We start from the raw sequence: 10,640 nt of genomic DNA, 5'->3' as shown, positions 1-10,640 counted from the left end.
TTGATAATTGTTGCTTTTCCCTCCCCATCTCTCCACTAAGCCAGCAATAATAAAAGTAGTCAGAAAACAAGCTGATCAAAGGGGGCAAAAAACTTCTGTTTCTAAACTGTGAGGTAGTGTCCCTAAGTTTAGATTTATTGTCTTTCATGTAGGACAAAAATCTAACGTATATCCCACATCATGACGCAACTTTATCTCCACAGCAGCAAGTGTGTTGAAACTAAAGCTGCTTTGTGAACTTAGATAGCATTTTGCTAGGTTGGACAAATTCGGTTGTAAAACAACAACTTCCAGGGCTACTCTTGCATCTGAAGTTCTTGTTCCTTAGGGCTCAGCATCCTCTGTCCACTCTTGGCCATACTCACAAGGGGATTAGAAAGCTCTGCTCATGGCCCCTTCTTTCCCTGTTACTCCTCGCAGCCTTTTGTAGCTTCCAGTACCCATCCGGGGCCCATAAGGGGAGAAGCATGAGATCCATGCCCCTGACCCTAATTGTGTGAATTCCAGATTAGGCCTTATGAACACTGTTCACTGACACGTCAAGTTTGAGAACAATCCCTGACAAGACTGTAGGTGCTCAATAAAAGTTGAATGAACACAGTGCCAAGTGGAGTTTTGCCAGTGAGACAGACATTTCTCAAATAGAACTTGAGAAAGGATACTAATTAAATGTTGTTATTTTAACCTAGACCAAGACCTAAACTTACTGGTTTGCTTACTCGTTGTTATTGCCATGGCAATATTTGCCAAGATGAGCCTTCTTAAATAAAAATGAATTCTTACTTAATGGTGGATGAAAGAGAGAGTTGCTTTCTCATAATTCAGTTTGGCTTGGTCTGCCAAGACACTACCAGAGTCCATGTCAGCTTCCATTTTTGCTGTAATCTTTTTCTTCTTTTAATAAAGTTACTAAATACATGGAAATTTTTTTTTTCAATTTCCGGTGAAAACACATCATATTCATTTTATGGAGTCAGATTTGGGAGAATCTGAAATCTAAAGGCTTGCTGATATTAATGATATTTTATAATGGCTTTCTATAGACTATATTCTCAAAAGATTTTGTGTTTTTTCCTTTACAAGGCTTTTTATTTCTTTATATGCTTTTATTATTTCTAATGTATTAACATTTAATGTTGATTATGCAGGGCCAGTTAGCCTTTCTGTGGATTCGATTAGGCCATTAGCTCTCCTGGCCTTTCTTTTTCCCTGTCTTTTCTAGTCATTTCGTGTTACCATCTCTTCCTGAGTAAGGCAGCAAGAAGATAACTAGAATGAAAGCCAAATGGATTGATTTGACAATGTGTCAATTTCTGAAAGAAACATGAAAAACACTGACCAAAATAATATATCTGAGTTAGGATTATGTATTTTAAGCAATTTAGATTTGTTGGAGAGAGGAGGCAGGATTTAACAGAGGACTGGATTCTATTCATGAATGTATACCTTTGGAAGATACTGGTGACTTCCAAGGTTAGGTCAATGATTTGCCTCAGTTACTTTCTTGGCTATTCTGTAAGCCTTCCGGATTAAGCATCAAATTTCAGTTAATGAATCATTCTGAATAGATATGAGTTGCAAGTGATTTTGATTTGCTCTTCTGACTAAAGTGGAAACATCTTTTTCAATAAACCAAGCCACATAAGTAAGATATCATCTTGAAAAAACTTTCATTCCCCCTCTCCCCCCCACATATCAAACCAATGGCTTTAAAGATAGACATTTTCTATTTCTTAATCCTGCAGAACTTGATACCTTTCATAGCTGTTAGTACTTTAGGGAATACTGTTCTATTAGCTTCTGGAAAAGCTCTTCTGGGATTGCCCTTTGTTTTCTATAGGATTCTTTTTTTGACTGCAACTGTTCCTTACTCTCCTCAACCATGGTCTTGAAAGATGTGTTGTAATACAACTATAATACTTTTGAGACTTAACTAGAAATTCAAAAACAGTAAAAAGACATGTTTATCTCATCACTCAGACAAACAGTACTCCACATGAGCAATCTGGTTGAACACTAATTTTGGGATAAGAGGAGGATGTGCTTCCTTTTCTTCTTTTCAAGTTTCATTTCTGTCCCACGAGTGTTTTTGTGTTTAAAAGGAAAAGTTGCCTTCCCTTACATTAGTCACACTATGTAGAAAGCATATTGAATTAAGAAATTATCATCCCTTCAAACACCTAATTAGTATAGTGATGTTAGAACAAGAGAGATGATGCTTCATCTTTCATAAGTCTGTTTATAACATTGGGATGCTACAACCATTTTTGGGAGCTATACATTGAAATGAAAAACAAATTGAGGCAATAACCAAGACATTTGAAGAATATTTGAAGGATTTTTGAAGATTTAGCCTGGAAAAGAGAGAGGAATACAGTTAGTGAATTAGAGCAAGACTGTGGTTCAAAGAGATAGAATGAGGCCCACTGATTAAGAGCCATAAGGCTAGAGATTTGGGCTCTATGTCAGAGAGAACTTTCTCAAAAAGATGGTTCACCATGAAAGGCACTGCCTTAGGTAATAGTATCTGTCAAGCAGAGGCTAAATAAGCACTTGGCAAAGATGATGTGGAAAGGATCTCAGCATTGGTTGGAGATTGGACTAGATGACTTACTAACTTATAATTCTATGTTCTAGCACTTTGCCTTTCATATCACGTTCAGTTAAGTGTTGGCCCACAGCTAATGATTTTTTTTAAAGGCTTTGCTGTTCTGCCAGTCCTGGAAGGAGGTTGGTTACATGTTGTTAGGCTAAAAGACTGGTTTGTCATTGTGCCCTAGGCTGGGATTGCTTTGTCAGTCCATTCACTGATGTCCAGTTGAAATCACAAACTGGTTCTTGTATTAAAAAGAAGAAAAGGTATTGTTTTAATAGAAGTTATGTGAAATCAGGAAAATTACAGTTTTGTCACTTGCCAAACATAGGCCATGCTCAGTTTAGTGAGTAACTGGCATCCAGGATTTCAGGCCAGGCCTTTTAAAAGCAGAACAGAATCTTCAAGTAAAGATCCCATAAACATAGCAATGTGAAGCTTTGCAGCTTCCGTTAGAGATGGGCTTGTATGCTACTGGCATAAAGCCGACCCTAAGGTCTGTTTCGGCAAAAATCTCAGATGACATTTAGTTAGTCGGTTTAATTCTCTTGAAAAAGCATGATTTGCAAATTAGTTTAATAGAACCAAGGCCAAATTACTTCATGTAGAAAAAGTAACAAAAATCAAAGGTTTTCAAAAATCAGAGATAACCATAAGCGATATTTGCTAATAAAGACCATGACCAAATGATTCCACCTGCAAAATAACTTGCATCCCTATTAGGTTCATAGTTGGTGCTTCATTAGTTTTTATAAAGTCATTGATCTTGTATCAGTATGGTGAGAAACACATGAGTTTGGGTGAGTCTTTGACTCCTTTAAATGAGAGGTCAGAGCACAAAGCCTAGCTACCTCTTTAATTGATTTACTGAGGTACATGAGACAAATTTTTACTTTCCTACTGAATTAGAACAGAATTTTTAGATACTGTGTTCTAGTTCCTGATGGATTCTTTGGTGGGTTGTAACTTTACCACTTCAGAGAGTGATGTAGAGAGGTGTGTAGAAGGGAGAACACCAGGTTAGGTATGAGGAATCCTAGTACTGCCATGAATTAGCTGTAACTTTATGCAAAGCACAATCTCTTGAGCATCAGTTTCCTTATCTATGAGAAAATAATAATCCTGACTGATAACACCTGTCAGGATTATTGTGAAAATTAGATAAGATAAATTGAAAGTTAGGACAATGTTCAGTAAACAGTAAGCACTCAAATATTAATTCTTTTCTCCTTGATTAAGGGCAGACTTAGATGGTCTGATACAAGTATAAATCCTTAGGGGAAAACAAAATACCCTTTTTAACTTCAAAGAATAGAGCATCATTTCTGAAAGAGCATTTAAAGGAAGTCACTTATTTGATCTATTTTTCTGCCTTTGGGCATTACTGTTACCCAAGAATCTCTTTATTTCTTTACACACTTCAGGAAAGGTATTTTCTCTCTCTTTCCCAATAGGCAGTTCCAGGGTTGCAAACTCCTCATAATCAGGAAACTTAACTTTATTACTGAAATACCTCACAGTGCAATTTGAACCTCTTTCTTCTTGATCCCATTCTCTGTGGGAAGAAAAATGGATTGATCCTATCTTCTTTTTAAGGGACTGTGTTTGCCATGCATTATTGCCCTTGGCCTCATTTTTTTTTTAATAACAGTCAGAAAAAGCTCAATAAGGTGATAATCATTATTCCCTTGGGGAGTGTCAGGCTAAGTATTTATACTCTCTTAGTTTATTAGTATCAGATTTAGATCATAATCTTACTGATGATTAACTCCTCAATTATCCATGTAGTTTTCTTTCTTATATATTTGATAACAAAATGTGCTTCTGAAAAATTATTCTGGTTGTGTGGCTCTTATTTCTTCCTCTTGGTAAAAATGGAGTTATGAATCCTGGTTTGTCATCTACTTTTAGAATGTAATTTCATAGATGGAAAGAATTACCAATGCCCAAATTTAGCAGGGTTTCTTTCTCTTTCTACATGTGCAGTATATTCTGAAATAAAAATTGGAGTACCAAATGCCTAATAAAGCAAAAATTCATGTATAGAATAATAAAAGATAAGAATCTGGTCTGTTAAGATAATTTATCTTTAGTTGGTTGAATGGTCCACAGCTTTGTTTAAATTACAGTTATGCCTGGATTAAATAACAATAGCAAAACTTGACAAGCCCTCTGAAAAACAGCTGCTAAACATATTGCTTTCTGGAATGTAATTAGGAATATTCTCTTGTCCTATACAATTGCAGAATGCTAGTGGAACTTTTTTGTAGGCTGTTTGACAATGAATGTCAGTTGATTTATTAAAAAAATTTTTTTAATCCTCTTATCCCTTTAAGGCATGTTGGGGCTTTCATGTTCATTTGTTGAAAATTTCAAATGACTGGAATGCTAGCTTCTAATTTCTGCTCACTGAAGTGTCCTCTAGACATACCAGATGGTTGGAGCTCCTATGATGATATGTAACGGAGCTACATAAATGTATTTATGTAAATACACTTACATAAATGTGTGTGAGTAAAGTTGCTGTTTTCAGCAACACACACACACACACAGACACACACACACACACACCTTCAAAACAAGTCTGCTTAAAATTTCAAATAATAAAGGATTAAGAAGAGATTTTTATCATCTAAAGGGAAAAAGTTGTGCCCCATATATATTGTGACATATACTTTAATGCATGACTTTTAGTGTAGGGATGAAATAAAATGCAAAATATATCATTATGGAGGTCTTCTCAGCAGCTAGTTAAAAATATTTAGAGAAGCTGTTTTATGAAGACTTAGAGAACCCCTGATTTCCCCTCTTTTCCTATCTCCTTCCATTAAAACATGGATCTTTAACATACACATAGTTTTAACCAACATGTTAATTATAAAATCTTATGAACTCAGCTATTAATATTTGGCTGTTGGTTTTAAGCATAGGCTCTCAGTAATATCTGAATATACCAGTATATAAAATCTAACCATCTGCTTCAATACAGGCATAATACTTGATTTTAAATGTTAATATGCAGATAATAGCAGTACACTGTATTGTCCTATGTGTTCATGTATTTTGTTTGCTTAATAAAAAGTCTGTTAGAAATATAAGCCCATAATGACCTGAGTGCACTTAGCTAAAAACATTCTGTAGAAAGGTGATTATATGAAAACTTTAATTAGCATTAAAAAGAGGGGACGGGAACAGGAATGTGAACAAAAATTTTTTTAATGAAGTTGCATCCCTCTTTTTAAAATTAGGATATAATCCACACATGATTCATGCCTTGAAAGTGTTCAATTTGGTGTTTTTTAGTATTTTCACAACGTTGTACAACATTCACCACTATCTAACTCTGGAATACTTTCATCATCCCAAATGAAACTCTGTACTCATTAGCAACCAATCTTCTCCCCCTCCCCCACATACATCCTGCCCCTCCCAGCATCTGGTAGCTACTAATATACTTTCTGTTTCTATGGATTTGCCTCTCTTGGACATTTTGTATATAGTTATACAAGATGTGATTTTTTGGTGTGTGTGTGTCTGACTTCTTTCACTTAACATAATGTTTTCAAGTTTCATGCAGTAGCATGAATCAGTACATTTCTTTTTATGGCTAAATAATATTCCATTGTATGTATATTCCACAATTTTTCCATTCATCAGTTGATGAGCATTTGGGTTGTTTCCATTTTGGGGATATTATAAATAATGCTAATGCTGCTATGAACATTTGTGTACAAGTTTTCTGTGTGGATATACATTTTCATGTCTCTCTTAAAAGCAGTAGTCTAGCAAATCAAGTCATTTGTGTTCCTTTAAGCAGAAACTCTTAAAATCCCACTTGGAGATGCAACTTATAATCTTAGGTCAATTTGTCAATTAGGAGATCCCTAAATAATGGCTAACTTCCCAATATGTCCATAGGAATCTTTCTACAAGCCTATAATTTATATAGGACAATCAGTTTCATGAAGACTGTTTCAGTCTTGTAGAAATTGAGTTGTCATCACATAGAAAATTTCTGAAGTCCTCTGCATTGTTTTAAGGGATAGCTATAAACATGTTGGAGAGGAGTACTCATTCAATCTTCTAGGATTCAACGAAGGAGCACTTTTAATATACAATTTCCTTTACATGTTGACTGTCTTTAAAGTTTGGATTTTCCTTCTTGAAAGAAGATTGTCAAATTGCCAAACCACCTGACTGTCCATTATAGGTTAAGTTTTTATTATTAAGAAATAATTCATACTGAGAGTAAAAGTAAAAAGAATGTATTTTGTGTGCAAAGGATGAATGTATTAATAACTTTTTATTTGTATAAATTTTTTTAAAAGATGAATGGAAATTGCTTTCTCATGTACTTGTATATAAATAAACATTTCCTGTTGCCCATATGTGGAGTATATAATATGCCATCAAAGCATGTAAAAGCAAATAAGCTTTTTAAGTATACTGGTGTCCTTCAGCATGACGTGGAAAGTGTTCTGGATTTGGGCACCTGAGTTTGTTTATTCTCTGACTAACCTTGGACAAATTATTTAACATTTTGCACCATAGATTTTTCCTCTGTAAAATAAGGAGCTAGATTAAGTAATCTTTAAGTCCTTCCAATTATAATACTAAATAAGACTACTCTCCTATATTCAGGATATGAAAATTATATGCTAATTGTTTCTAATGGTGAGAAAGATGCTTTATTGGACGGTATACTGGGAAGACTATTACACTGAGAATCAGGAGACAAATTCTAGTCGCAGGTCTGACACTTATGAGCTGTGTGGCTTTGGACTAATCATTTAATTTCAAGCCTTGATTTTCTCAACTACTAAATATACGCTAGATTAGATATCTTTAAGGTCCCTTCCATCTAAAACACACTATATGGTTCCGTATTCTTTAGACATATCACTTAAGATCTTATCCTTCACAATTAGGAATGAAACTACATATTCATCGTTAGAAAGGCATTCATTCATTCATTCATTCATTCACCCATTCATTTATTCACAATTTACTAGCATATGCTTTAGGGCAGGTGCAGGAATTTCTCCCCCACCTCTACTGCAAGAGTCATGGATTTGTTCTTTTTCTTGAAATTCACCCCCTCTCCAATCCTTTCCTCTTATTCTCTGCATTGAGACATGCACTTGTGAAATCAATGTCTTGGATTAAGAGTGAGTACAGTGGGTCATGGAACATGCTAGAGTTAACAGGATGATATAAGAATCAAACCTTTGGGCTCCCTGACCTGGCGTTCTTTAGTTACTAGATCATAGGCAATCTGATTATTTGACATTATCATTTAGCATTTATAAAGTATTGGGCTTTATAAAATCACTTAATATAATTTTATGTTATTGTCTAATTATAGCTTTTCTACAGTTGGTATGAGACTCTTATTTTTGCTATTTTAGCACCTTCATTAAAAGGACGTGTTTTGTTGGATTTCTCTTCCGAATTTATACATGTTGTGGTTTTAAGTGTTCTACTATTAATATTAATTTGCACCACATAAAATTTTTGTAGGTCAAAAACAGTCATAATTTCTTATCATTCTAGTATGACCTAGTATGCTGTGGGCTGCAAAGACTGATGCAAATACCACTAGCCAGTGGAGAAACTTTCTTAGGTGTTTTCATTCTATTTTGTTTTTTTCCCTACTATGGTAATTTGGACAAGTTATTTCAGTTAAATGGGATAAATTGGAAACTTGAATAAAATTTTAACATACTTACGCATGTACAAATAATTACAGATCATTGGAAGAAAAATTTGTTGTTTATTCCCCAAATATCTAACGTTTAGATCACTGTGCTTCTCATTTGGGCAATGTAATGCTTCAGATACACAATTCCTTGGCAAAATGTAAATCAGTGTTTTAAAACACTTTGAGGATAACTATCCTCAGTTGACTCAATTATTCCACATCTGCTAACTGGCAGACTACACCTCATACAAGCTATCTATATACCCCAAACCACATCTGCAGCTGAGAGATGAAACTGGGAGCTATGTTTAAACCACAGTCATGTGCCTGTGCTTTTGTCCAGGTGCTTATCTCTGAAAATTTCGAGAGCTAAAATATCTTATTTCCATTCCTTGCAGGAAACTGCATGTTAGTAACATTAAGACATCCTATTTAAACTTCTATAACTGGAATTTACTCAGGATTCCTAGTGAATAGTTATATTTTCACATTTAAATAAAAATAAACTTGAAGAAACAGGCTGGTCTTTCTGACTTTGATCTTAGGGATGAAACCACAAGAATGAACAATTATATGTGGCCTAATATTCTACAAAGTTTATTGATGTTCACATTCACATTTAATCCTCATTGTAACCTTGTGAAGTGCTTTCAGCAGTTGAAGTAGGAAGTACACAAGTTTTGACGGAACACAAAGATTAAGACATGCTTTGAACATGGAGAGTATTTCAAACAAAAGAAAATGAAGAGTACAAAGGCTTTAGGTCAAGGTATCTTTATTACTTCGGGCCAATTAGCCTTTTTAAATCTTGCTTTCCTCATTATTAAATGAAGAACTCAATGCTGGCCTTCAATTATCAAGCACTGTGATGTGCCAAGAAGTGTCCTAGTCACTAAAACTATAGGAGTGAACAAAATACAAAAAGCTCACTTTAATGGAAGTTATAGCATGGGAGGAATAGAAAAGAAATACATAGTAATGTAAGATGGTGATAATTACTGTGAAGAAAGTAAGTATTAAAAAAAAGAAGAGCCAATAATAGAACACTGACAGGCTCCATCTTTTTAAAAAGGCAGGTAAATAAAAAGGCAGTCAAAGACCTAAGGGGAGATGATCAGACAATACTTTGGAGACTTGAGTGTGCAGGGATACTGCTCCAGCACCCACACCTCAGGGAGGCTGGTACTTTAGAGTGCCTTCAAGATTTTCTAAGTTCCCCAGTTACTGGGACTAAGCAAGGCACCCTGAGTCTGGATCTGGTCCCACATGGGATCTGGTTGCTGGAAGTAGCTCTCTTGAAATTTTTAAGTTTCACTTTGGTGCCTGGGATAAGTACCATCTCTCCCCTTTGAGGCACTCTCCAACCCTCTGAATCATGCTGGGTGTGTGGCAAATGCCTGAAGAAGCTCTGGGTCTTGCACCTATGGAATTGCCCTGGGTCTGAAGAAATAGTTCATTCACCACAGTATATGATTGGGCTGCAAGAATGGTGCTTTGTTTAGGTGACTCTCCTATTGGGCAAATTCCAGGTTCCGGGCTCCCCGTGTCACCACCGACCCATGGGACGGAGTTGTGTGTGTGGGCTCGTACATTGGTTCTCACCGTTTTGTATTTTAACTATGGTGCTGCATCTGCTCTGTAGTCTCCAGGCTTGCAATGGCGGTGGCAATTGTTCTTTACCTTTTGCCTCCTGCCATTGGCACTAGGGGTCACCCCTACCCCTTTGCAGGTTTCGCACCTTGTGCTGGGCCCCTTCTCATCTGAGGCCTTTTAAGACTATTGCTCCACAATGCCAATTGTCCCTTCTAATCAATGTCCTTTTGTTTCGATTGATATTGACCTTGTGGTGTCTGGACTTAAACCATACTGATGGAGATTATGGACATTCCTTGTACCAATGAAATGCTTCTTGTTCCATTTCTGGGGCCTCTGGCCTATTCTTCCTGGGTGTGGTCAGAGATCACAGTCTAGGAATGCAATAATTACAGCCTAAAAAGTTCAAAAGAAGACATGGTGGGAATATGTGTTTTATATTTATGCTATAAAAGTCCAAATGGTAAATATAATATGACCAGAAAATGAAACATTATTCATTTTCCTGCATATTCTGGGTAAGACTTGCATTTTTGGTAATCATCAGTGAAGCACAGCAATCTTTGATAGAGTCCCTGGAAGCCAGTATTCAGTGGCACAATGGATACAGCATCCTAAGTAATGATGTAATGAGCATTAGATGGATGGTATTAGAGAACTCTAGAGGAAAGATCCATATAGCTCAATATAGACAGGTTCTTATGAGTCATAGCATTGTGAGTAATTGCACTACCATTCTTTTATTGCAGTGGG

Source organism: Crocuta crocuta, unplaced genomic scaffold (assembly GCF_008692635.1).
Source record: "Crocuta crocuta isolate KB4526 unplaced genomic scaffold, BGI_CrCroc_1.0 scaffold332, whole genome shotgun sequence".
Classification (NCBI taxonomy): domain Eukaryota; kingdom Metazoa; phylum Chordata; class Mammalia; order Carnivora; family Hyaenidae; genus Crocuta; species Crocuta crocuta.
This window is presented reverse-complemented; position numbering follows the sequence as displayed.